Genomic DNA, 12429 nt, shown 5'->3' with positions numbered 1-12429 from the left:
TTACAGCTTGGGGGGAGGGGGGGGGGCACAGAAACCAGCAAGAGAGTGGGGCATTGCTTAAACTAGCCGGTGGAAAATACTGAGTCTAGGTACAGGTTTACTCCAAAAGGAGTTAAACATGTGATGGCAAGAGGGAGGTGTTTATACCTGCTTAATACTCTTACCTTGAATACTCTTCTAATGTTAGATGCTCTTTTGAATGAGAGAAAAAGAAGAGACATGACAGAGAGCCCTGAGTTATGTTCCTCCTCTGGCTAGGCTTCTGCTGCTGCTCTGCAGCCAAAACACGTACTAAAGCCCTCTATGTTTAACTAAGTTTAACTACTAAGCTATTTGGCACTTCTTGGTGAATGGTCCTCTCTGTTCCTGAAGTGGTCCTCAACTTTGTAAGCAGTGAAATAGTCACTGGAATAGGGACTTGAATCTGATGCTTCCACACCAGTTTCTAACTCCTCATCATGAAGTCAACATCTCAACATCTCTCCTTGGCTTAATGTATATCCAGTTTCTTTACACAAACCATAATTCAGACAGCTGTACAACTCACTGTACACTGTAACAGCCTGCTGGTGGTCACCAGCCCCTAAAATACAGAAGGTCCTAAAACACAGAAGCACTAGCTGCGGGGAGCTGAAGGTAGACCCCTGACCTCCTAGTCAGAGCCTTTGCCTCTGGGTGATAACTAGACGTGCACACTGAGAGTTTTAAGACTTTGCTCAATTCTGTCTTGTGCAAAGCCTCTCCTAGGTTTTTTTTTTAACTAGCCCACCCCCTTGGCAAGGGGAAGGCCAAGTTTGAGTTCCCTGGCCCTTAACTGAGACCACCAAGTAGCTCAGTGTTAGAAAAAAACAAATGCAAGACTGGGACAAAAATACGGTCTGAGGGAACTAGGAGGGAAAGCTGAACAAGTTTTCTGAGGATTTCAGTAGTGCCTCAAGATTCAGTGCAGTGCTCAGAGTTTTCTGTTGGATTTAATGATTAGTTCCAGCTGATGGTTAAAACATTGACCTGGTTGTTGAAGGTACAAAATAAGGTTTTTAAAGGCAATGAGACCTCAGTTTGCAGGCTGGTGCTATGTTCCTTCTATAGATGGCACTGTAACTTACCAAATGCTTTGCTTCCCTGCCCATTATTTTTTCTGATGCTGTCAGCATTATGCCATCTCAAAAAAACACACTGAAGGTAAAAAAACCCCTCAAAACCATCAGTAACATTGAGATGCACCTCAAATCACAAATGTGATTTCTGGTCCTAAGAGCATTATAGCATTATACTGATAAAAAGGCACCCCAGTTCACTATCCAGCCTCTGTGAATGGCCAATAGCATGATCTTGGGGCAGAACAGAAGAAGAGAGTAAACATACAGTGACATGCTCTTACATGCTGTACCAGCTTACAAGGAGCTGGAGGGATATCATACAGGCAGATGTGGTATATTTACATGTAATATCCCTTGACAGATTTTTATTCAGTGAATTTCTTCAATTGCTTTTGCACCCATATAAACTTTAAACATCCAAGCAAAACAGATGGTTCTGGTTGAAACATAACTTCTGACTTTTTTCCAGAGTGAACATAAATCCAAATGCATTGTAAGACACTTGAAGCGATTAATGTGCAAATTATTATCATTACGAGCAGGAGCTAACTAAAACCAACTGCTTACACATGACAAGTCATACATGGTTTCCTCCCTTATCTTTCTCTTTGCACATAACTTTTTCATGATAAGGACTCTTGTATCTTAACAGCGCCATGTATAAATGGCACTGTCAGCATCCTTAGCGCTCACCCATAGTTTAGCAAACATCATTCCCAGTAACACCAGGGCCAATACACCAGTTCACTTACTTACTTAACTCTGTAGCCCCAAAACATTTCTAAAAATATCGTTGACTGAAAACACCTTCCATAAAAGACTTGTTAGATCATCAAATTTACAGGAATATCAACAAATTGCCTTGATTCACAGAATCAAAACCCTTTGTGAAACCACACAGACAGCCCAACAGCCTGGCTTCTCCTCAGGACGTAGTGCTCACATTACAGCAGCGGGCTTTGTGAGTGTTACAGGCAGAAAGCTACCACACCACCACCAAACACCGCATCCCTGAAAGCAAAGTAACAAGTAGTTGCACACATCCTAGATCCTACACATCCGGCACACCGAGAAAAACACACCATTCCTTTTTAAACTGTAACCAAAGGTGTATTTCTATTTAACACAACTGTTTCAATCATGCCCCCCAAAATTTTATGTTCTTTCTTCAATAATCTCAAAATAGATGTATTAAAAAGTTCTAAAAGCAATATCAATGTTCTGTTTCCAATCCCAAATCCAACTTTAATTCATATATAATTTTAAGATAAATGGTTGTTATACACCTTCCTGTCCAACAGTACTCCTGCTATTAACACCCAGAACTAGTAACTTGTAAATATCCGTGAAAAAAATTAATCCCTTTATCTTTCAGAAATTTACAGCAGTGTTCTTCAAAAGTAAATACAGATAGTAGAATGTATACAATAACTGAGCCAGATTTATGATTACGATTATGAAGAAATAGGCCACGATTTATACCTGATAAGCACAGTGTATTTATTCTGTGGAGAGCAAAAGATTTATTATGTGTTTAGGCATTCATTTCCTTATTTTTGTGCATGTTTTCTGTAAAGGATGTGTTAACTGTATTATGATCACTTGAGAACTTAAACGGGTTTGGAAAGTAAGTCCTAAGTTTCGCAATCACTCACCAAGCTATAAACTGAGGATATCTGTTGATGTAAACATCTCCCTCCATACTTCTGAACGGTGTTTCTGTAAGAAGAAATCAGTCAGAGGATGGCTTTTGCATTATCACAAGCTTTCAAATGCAGAATGTTCCAACAAAGTAATTTCCATTCAGGCATTGAGGGCCAGAAATTCAAGAGGGAGGTAAGAAGTGGATCCTGGAAGTTAGGCTGTGTTCTCCCCACTGTATAGCCTCCACTCCGGGCCGGGCTGCAGAAACCCCATCTCTCTCTCTCCTCTCTGGGTTTCCCAGCCTTGAGCACTGAAAAATACGAATGTATCCAGAACATACAAATGCTCTTGCTGAGTTCATGAGGGGGATACAGCAGAATTAGTAAAACACCAACAAAGGTCCACATCCGATACATGGAAAAGCAAACTCTCCTCTCTTCCCCCCCCCTCGCAGCTCCTTCTCACCTGCCCAAGGGCTGAAAAGTTTCTTGACATCTTACTCTTTCCCCTGCATTGCTCCTGGAGGCCCCAGCACTTTCAAGCCTTCAGAAAACAAGAGCCTTACAGTCTTTGCAGTGAAGCAGCCCGAAGAACTGGCAGGCTTAATGGGGCATACGTACAGCTCACGCTTCTCCACAGCACAGCACCTCCAGCATGTGCGTACGCACACCACAACAGTTTCCAGCTGGGTTTTCCTGTGCTGTGAGGGCCTTCTGCACTGAAAGCAAGCTCTCTGTACTCAACTCTTCCACAGTGCTTCAGCAGCTCAAGAAAAAGAAAGGGAAGACTGTAGCAACCCGATGATGCTGGGGCATGCCCACAGACTGCCATAGCACGTGCCTTGAAGAACCATTGTTTCTCTAGATGTCATGCTCTCCACACATGACTCTCCATTTTCCTTGCTGAAGTGTCCCTCTCCTCTAGGTTTAGATCATGAACACTTGAGCGCCGTATTGATATCAGCTACCTCAAAGTACAAAGGAGAGAGTCTCACATTGCAAGAGCTCCCGCAGCTAATAGCCCAGTCACCCTGCACTGCTGGAAGATCGTCCACTCTGTAGAACCACTTGCATGACTTTCCTTACTCACGGGGATGAAGATCCCACAGGTCTTGATTGCCAACAAGGTCTGAGAGTCTTTATTCCTGATGGGCTCATGATTTCCTAGTTTCACTGAGACATGTAAGGTGCTGACCAGTCTCACAAGATGCTCCAGAGGTTGATCATCCCTTCCTGCACAACAATCTTTGCTACATCCTGGTTGCCCTTCTTAAAGAGAAGGATTTGCAATGAAGCTTGATTGAAAAGTCTGGAATTAGTGCACAGACACAAATATGGCATATAAACTGGTGTAATTCAGCACTGAAAACTGGTTAAAAGACTCATTTTCAGAGAAACATCATTCTGCAAACTGTCTGAAGTTAACTGGAGGCCCCTTGTCCCTTAGAAAATGTTGATGCTGAACTGAAGTTTGCCAAATGATGAATTACTTTAATGTTCCCTGTGGTATCTGACCTGAACTTAGAACTATAACTTCTACAAGGTTTTCTTCATGCTAGCACTCCGATTTCTTGGAGACACACCATCATTTTGATCTTTTCCTGACCTACTAGCATGCTAAGCAAACATGGTGTCGCTAGTGTCTTAGGATTGGAATTTTTTAAGGCACGGATGGGACTTAGGTGCTTGATCCCATTAATTTTGATGAGATTTGAGCATCTAACTCCTTTAAAGTCTTATGAAAATCCCTATCCAGTTTCCTGGGCATGGGTCATCAATAGAGCGAGGACACATTCAATGAATACTATATTTCAAGAAGAAAAAACACTCAGTAAATATGGTCCTTTCAAAAAACAATTATTAATGAAAAAATGTAGATATACTCCAAAGTGCTGGCTTGGATTAGCTACAGGTATGACAGTTCTGCAACTTATGAGTTGCCTGTCCTTTCCTTCAGCTAGGTCAGGAGCTCTTGTAATAGTCCCATTAGCGACCAAAAAGTGCCAAAGAATAAGACAGGTATTGGCAATTATTTCAGTAACATGGATTACCAACTCCCAGAAAGTATTTTCCAGTCTCTTGAATGAGAAGTTGAAGTTTTCTTGACCTTTGGGCTTCTTTTGGAGGCCTATAGAGGAGCACTGGGGCCTCTAACCTGGGAAAAACTCCAGACACTTTTGCTGGCCAGACAGAAAGACTTAATTAAAAAAGTAATAATCAGAGAAACTTATGAAAATAACTTTAAAGGGATTTTTTTCCCCAATTTTGTTATTTTAAGGGCAGCCCTCATTAACTTTTTTGGCTGTACACTCAATAGCAGTGATTTTTTGGCAATCATCTCATTAGCTCCACTTTCGTATGGGTGGGCAGCTCTCGTATAATAAATCATTCAGCAGTTCAGACAGTGATTCTACCAAGTATAATATCCTTCTCTTCCCTGACAGTTTGTCAACATGAACTAAAATAGGAGTATGTCTACACGGTCCAACAGACAGACCTACGTCACCACATCCATTCCTAAAGCAGGCTGGAAGAGAGCCAACTCTGCTCCGAAATGTGATCTATGGTACTTAGGCTTGAGCAAATAAGCCCAGCTTCATAAACCGGGATCACTGGTACAGTAATGGTGGTACTGATTTGGAGCTGGCTCATGTCTGACCACCTGGGAGCAGAATCAACTTATGTCTGGGTTTGGAAGAGCAGAGTGTAAAGCTTAGGTGAACCCTTCCAACCCTGAGAGGTGTGGAAGATCCTGCTGGACCCATACTCTTGCAGGATAGGGACGTCTACCTTCAGAAAAGTTCCCAGGGATTTCAGTGAAGTCAGGTTTGATCTCCAAGAAGTCCAGAAAGCAGCAGCAGAAGTAATCCTCTAGGAGCACTGAAAGGTTACAGGAAGGCCCAACAAGTTGTCGTAGTACCGCTTGTTTCTTTAATACCTAAATGTCTCACATATATTGAGAAGTATTCTATTTCTGCAGTCACACTTAGATTTGTATTTTCTGCCTTCAGTAGCTCCAGTGAATGAGTTTTCAGCTGGTGGAGGTGTGTGTAAGTGGTGAAATAATATTACTAAGGCATATCAACCTGTTGGTACTTGCAGTTTAGGGATGTATTAGAAAGGTTGGTATCTGGGGAGATGTCCACAGCTCCTCCTAATTCACAGTAGTAATTTAGTCAGGGTTGCAAATAATACTCCATCCTTTGAAATGATGGGTGGAGCAAAATAAAGAAAACATAATAGTCTTCATATTGAGTTTGGACTGATGGCTGATTTTGACACCCTGACTCTCATAAGTATGTGACCATCATGTCTGTAATCACATGACAGATGCTGTCTGTCCCAGGAATGGTACCTATTGCACCAAAGCACCTCTGCAAGCTTTGATGAGTGTCTTGTTCTGCGAGGATTGACAGGCTGCAGGAGATCACTGAGCAAGACAGCCTGCCTTCAGGGAATAAACTCACCTCTGTCTTTCTCTGGCTTCCAGTTGAACAGTGTCCTCTGCTAAATATTGTCCTTCAGAAATTCAATACATAGGAGAAAAAAACCCTAATATTTCTGTGTCATGGAACTAAATTATAATGTTGCTATATAAGATATATTGCTGGCCTACTGCATGAAGTCATTGTCTTTCTTTCTCACTTTTTTCTTTTTTTTTCTTATTTTCTGCCCCTGCTTCTCTTTTTCCTTTCCATTTTCCACTTTTAGCTGCCTATTCCCTTATCTGGAGTAAATGAATATTCCAATTCACTGTGAACCAGCTAATACCCCAAATAAATTTGGATAAAGCCTAGTGTTAATTCCAGATACAGGTTTTCCCTTTTGATAAAAAGAAAGTTACTATGAAAAGAAAAGGGAAGATAAAGTTCACCAGTTCTTTCTGGATGATGCAAGCAACAGCTAAAATTAAAGGCTGAATGTGATGTACCTTTTCCCAGGTTTCTCAAACTTTCACAAGCAGCTACCCAGCAAATAGCTGTTCTAACATCAGTGAGACAGGTTTTGCCATTCCTTTTGCACATTTGATAAAAATAAGGTAGTTTGGTGAACTACATGGTTATGCCACCATTACACAAAATTTGTTATAAGCCAAGAAAAGGAATATCAGAACCCAGGAATTTACTTTGGAAGCTAGCTTTCCAAAGCACCTTTTTCCACATATAGTTTTATATATGTAGAAGTTTGATTTTCATCCCGTTTGACACCAGTTTGGCAAAAGTTTCTAACTGCATTCATTGCATGCTCCCTTATACGTGACAGCCCCTGCCTTCCCCCAGATAACCACTTTTTTGAAGCTACGGCTTGCTGCAGAGATTTGCAGACTGCTGAACAGCCTGCTCTGGCAACTTCTCATTTCAGGTACTGATCCTAGACAGACTCGGCTGCACTTACTGAGTTTGCAGCTGGCACAGGCTCTCTGAGCATCTTAGCTGACTTAGAAGAGCTTCTTCCTAGGTGACAGCAATATGAAAGAGGTGTTTAGGAACATCTCCCTGAGGGTACTAAAATCCCTCTACTATAGAATCATAGAATGGTTTGGGTTGGAAGGGATCTCAAAGACCATCTAGTTCCAACCCCCCTGCCATGGGCAGGGACACCCTCCACTAGACCAGGTTGCCCAAAGCCCCATCCAACCTGGCCTGGAACACTTCCAGGGATGGGACATCCACAGCCTCTCTGGACAACCTGTGCCAGTGCCTCACCACCCTCACAGTAAAGAATTTCTTCCTAACATCTAGTCTAAATCGACCCTCTTTTAGTTTAAATCCATTACCCCTCGTCCTATCATTCCATGCCCTTGTAAACAGTCCCTCACCATCTTTCCTGTAGGCCCCTTCAGGTACTGGAAGGCTGCTATAAGGTGTCCCCAGAGCCTTCTCTTCTCCAGGCTGAACAACCCCAACTCTCTCAGCCTGTCCTCACAGGAGAGGTGCTCCAGCCCTTTGTAATGGCACTCCTCACCAAGAAAGATTTGAGTAACTCCATGTGTTTGAAAATTTATGGTGAAATGGAGTAAGATGCATACTGGGTGCATGGGGGGGGGGCAGTAGGGAAAGGGGCTGCATTTAAATGAGCAGAGTGCAAAATCAGCTGGGAGATTACTGCCGATACATACTGGAAGTGAAGATTCCTGCTCTGGATTGGACTGTGTTTGGAAGAACACCCCTTCCAGTCTTTAATGAAGGAGATTACAAGAAAGTAGCTGAAAACCAGACAAACTCAGAAAAAAAATGGAAGGGAAATACTGTTTTGCCCTTCTGTACTGCTTCCAGCTCAGCATAGGAGCAAAGGCTGTTTGTTGTTTTTGCATTAAAGAAACCGGGTGTCACATCAGCAGGTACACAAACTTACGAGCATTGGCTCCCCACCAATGCGCTTTTGTTTTAACAGGCTAAAAAGATCCTTGATAGCAGCTGGTGAAAGGCCCATTGTCCTGCCACATCCTCTTCCCAACTTGACCTGTCAAGAGAGCAGAACTCTGCAGCTCTGGGCGTACAGAGCTGGGTGGAAAAGCCATGCTTTCCTTCAGAGTCCTCTTTCTGCAGCTGGTTTGTGCATGTGGTCATTAACCTGCCGTAATAAGGTATGCATTTGATGGCAGGCCCTAGAAAGATCATGTATGGGCCTGCGCCTTGCTGTGTTTGCTACGAACGCAGAAAGAAAGGATGCTCCCTGGCCTGAGGAGTTCACTGGTTTTGTGCTCAGATTTACTCTTTCTTTACCTTGGCGATTCTTTATTTTGGGTTGCTTCACTTTCCTTTCACCACTCCTCCACTTCTTTTTTATGTAATTGCTCTTCAGTACAACCCAATGTATATCTTTTTAGCCTTGTGTAACTTGGTATCACTTACTTGTGATATTTCTCCTTTCCCTAGCCTTCCTTCTGCTCTTCTTTCCCAGTGGTTTTCATGGGGTTTATCTGTTGTGTTGTCCCTCCACCTACTATGTGCGAACAAGAGGAAGGGAGAAGTACCTGGAACCGGAGAGACAGAGAATGGGATTGAATGCAGTTTCAGAACTGAGAGACAGGAGACTATGGCAGGCTGGGGTGAAGAAAAGCAGGCTGGTGAAGAAAAAAAACGATGGTCATTAAAGAGGAGGCTGGATATAGGAATTTCCTACACCAGAGGAAAGGCAGGTCTTGATGAGAACAATATAAAGAAGGAAGGAAGTGGTTGTTTGGGTGAGTGGGAGAATTGACCGTGGCTGTGGATGAAAGTAGAAGCTGTGCCAGGCTCTGTGCAATCAGCAGAGCTATCAGCCTGGGATCTGGAGGCCTCCAGGAGAGGCAGAACCAAGTGTCAAAGCCAGAAAGGAGGGCTGGGCAGGAAAAACCCCACACCTAAAAGCACAGCTGTGCTCAAAACACGGAGATACTGATCAGGGATTTGTTACACAGGGAACAGAGAGAATGGCGAAGACCCCAAAAATTATGCTTTGTAAATGACGTTGAATATTTACAGGCATTTTTGAACTGCCTGCACTCTGATTCATTAGGCTGATAGCTAGCTAAATAGCAACATATGTAGTAGTGTATCAGATCCTGGATAGTCAACAGCTTTTAAAATTTAAACATTTAATTAAATGCAAAGATAGGCAAATAGGAAAACATCAAATGGTGCTCAGCTATCAGGAGACAATTGGATGTATTAGCTTTCCAAAATCAATATAAAATTCCAAAATAAAGAAAAACTGCATCACAAAAGGGCTTCACGCTTTCCCAGGACAGGGTGAGAAGGGGTAATACTGCTTTTCCCCAAGGAAAGAGCAAACTCAGATGATCCATCCACTCCTGTAATTCCCAGAATGACAGAGAACATCAATGCCGAGCCTGACAATATGTTGCTGTGTGAGTGACAGCAGAGAGAAAGTGACTGTGATAGAAGACAGCATGGCCGGGATAAACAAACAGGTGCTGTCAGCCAAATGCTGAACACTGCAAATGCACCACAGCAGATGCCCTGATTAAATAAAATGTGAAGTCACAACATTTGTTTGAGTGATTGAAAAAAAACCCAACTTGTTCTCACAATCTCAGATTCATTGATTTTCATGGGAATTAAAAATAACTAAAGTTCTGATGTTACTTTTCTTTTAGCTTGTAAGTTTTCAAAAACCCTAAATTAAAAACCATCTTGAATGGAAACAGTCTTCCTTTGAGTAATTTTTCAAAATTAGGGTTTTTTCTATCTCTTGCTTCTGAGCAGATATCTTTACCAGCCTGCTCTCAAAGACAGGCTGCATGTCATGGAGAGCTGAACTGTCTTTGAATCTAGTTTTATCAAGGAAGAAAATACTAAACTTCTCATGAAGATCTCTTCCACCACCCTCCTCTGCCTTGAGAGATGCTGCTGCAAGGGCTCTTCTCTTCTGCTTACTCAGCTCACCTCTCAGTTCACCCTTTCATACATGACAAGCTGTGAAAGTGCACAACCTGCCTTCGGTAGTCAGTAAAAAAACCTCCAAATACTCTCCGGCAGGTTTAGTACCTGTTGAGAGATATTAATAGCAAGGATGCTTTATGCCGGGGCTGTCCAACTCCCGTACCATCACCGGGCAGCCACATTGCTCTTTGCAATGGTGTGAGTCCTGTGACGGCTCAGAGGCTGCATCTCCGAAATCATCTGGAGGTTATACACAGCTGGATGTGCCTACCCCTGGTTTATATTCTAGAGAATGAAGGAATTCCAAGCAGAATTTTTACAATAAATACCACACGGCTTCAAGTTCTCTGTGTGACATTCAGTGGTTTTGTTAAAGGGATGAAAAGGACAAGCAAACCAATGAAATGTATAAAAGTCCTTGAGCAAACAACCAAGAAGATATTTAGTCAGAGCAGTCTGCCTATGGCTCAGCTCAGATTTTTCCAAAATCTGACCCAGGATTGTGCAACATCCCCAACTATGACCGTTATGGTCTGGGGCAAAAAGAAGCTCTGCTCAGAGAATAGCAGCCAGGACTGACAGATTGCAGAGGAGATAAGGAGGCAGAAAAGCCCTGGTGCCAGCAGGATAACTTCCCTTCTTAACCAGCACAGCGGCCTTGCTAGTTTAAGGCGCATTTATAAAAGCTCACAAAGAAAAGATTAATAAGCCAGGTAAAATAGAATAGAAACAGAGGATCTTTTGATGTTTCACCCATTTGCTCGTTGTGCAAATTTTTTTGGTAAAAGTAATTTTTTCAAATGGAGTGTGCCCGTGTTATTGGAAGCGTGTTGTGTCAGATCTGCTTTGAAGAAAAAGGTTTATTATCAATCAGGTTAATACAACCAGAAAAAGGAGTGAGAGTACAAAGATGCCATCTAGGTGCAGTTTTGCACAGAGCTTGGTCTTGAACACCCGACCTATTCCTTCGGGGAGACACATTATAGTGGCAGAAGCTGTCCAGGGCACAACTTCCTCCATGCAAGCTGTTCATTGCTGCCATGGGATAAGACCAGGTCTGCCACGACACCAGTCAGACCTTATTAACTCCCTGCTTCTGCTATTCAAGAGGCTTAAAGATTTTAGATGTTACGTTGAAGACAAAAAAGGAGCAGGAGAGTTCCTCTTCCCAGCGGAGAAAACTAAATTGGGTAGAAGACCAAACCAGTTAATACAAGCTGAACCCTCACCTTTCCTGAAACTTATCTTCCTAAAAGCCTCTACTTCTCCTCCTATACACAGCAGCAGAGAGATCCCTGGTAATCACAGAAGACCCTCTTCCTCTGCTTATAGCTTCTCCTATAACTGCCATAACACACAATTTTCCACAATTACTTTACTTGTGCATAGGCACAGTCTCCTTTTGGGAAGGGTGAATGCACCTGGACAATGGTACGCAGCTCAGCACTGATGCCTGCTCCACCATAGGTTTTCTCCTGTCTAATATGCAGAGGTGCAAGTTTGTTGCAGGCGATAAGGACTACTGAGATGCTAGCTTGAATTTTACTGGAAAGAAAAACAGAGAAGCTAAACTGAAGCTTTTGTTTTTAAAGAAGAGAGTTTTGCAAACAGCTACAAGAAAAATTCTCCCATTTTGTTGCTGTTACAAATTCCATCACTATATTTCTGTTAATGTTTCTGGTGGGGAACAGCAGAGTGACCTCAGGAAAAACCTTGCTGGAGTCTCTAAGGTGCTCGTTTTCATATTTTGCCTCCTGTACCAGTTGCCGGGGCAGCTGTAATAGGGACAGGAAAACCATTGAAAAACCTATGACTGATATTCAAGGGGCTTAGAGCAAGCCCTGCAACTCTCCAGGCAGATGGTGGTTTTAAAAAAAAAAAAAAAAAAAAAAAAGGAGCAAGCTGGGCTGATGCTAGAAGTGTGTTTCCATGGCAACAGGGAGGTAGGGATGCTGCCTCGTACTTGACCAAATGGGAAGCAGATTCAGAATTAGGATTAGGAAAGAAGTGGCCAGATTCCTGCTGCCACTCAGGGTGTCTTTCACACTCCTAAATACAAGAGAGGGGTCTTTACAGGACTGCACTAGCTCTATATGCACATGTCTTTGTGGGGATTTAATCAATCTTAAAAGATGTGTATGTTTGAATGTAAGTGTGTGTATAAGAGTGTGTATAAGAGTATGTATAAAAGCACATGACCTTTAGTGAGCCATGAAAACTGAGTGTATAAATGAGAAATGAATGTCCAGTTCTCAGTTTAAGACAATATATGTGGCAGCGGTGGTGGTCTCTGTATCA

The sequence above is a fragment of the Balearica regulorum genome, chromosome 4 (assembly GCF_011004875.1).
Source record: "Balearica regulorum gibbericeps isolate bBalReg1 chromosome 4, bBalReg1.pri, whole genome shotgun sequence".
NCBI lineage: Eukaryota > Metazoa > Chordata > Aves > Gruiformes > Gruidae > Balearica > Balearica regulorum.
The sequence above is the reverse complement of the archived record's forward strand: the minus strand, read 5'-3'. Positions refer to the sequence as shown.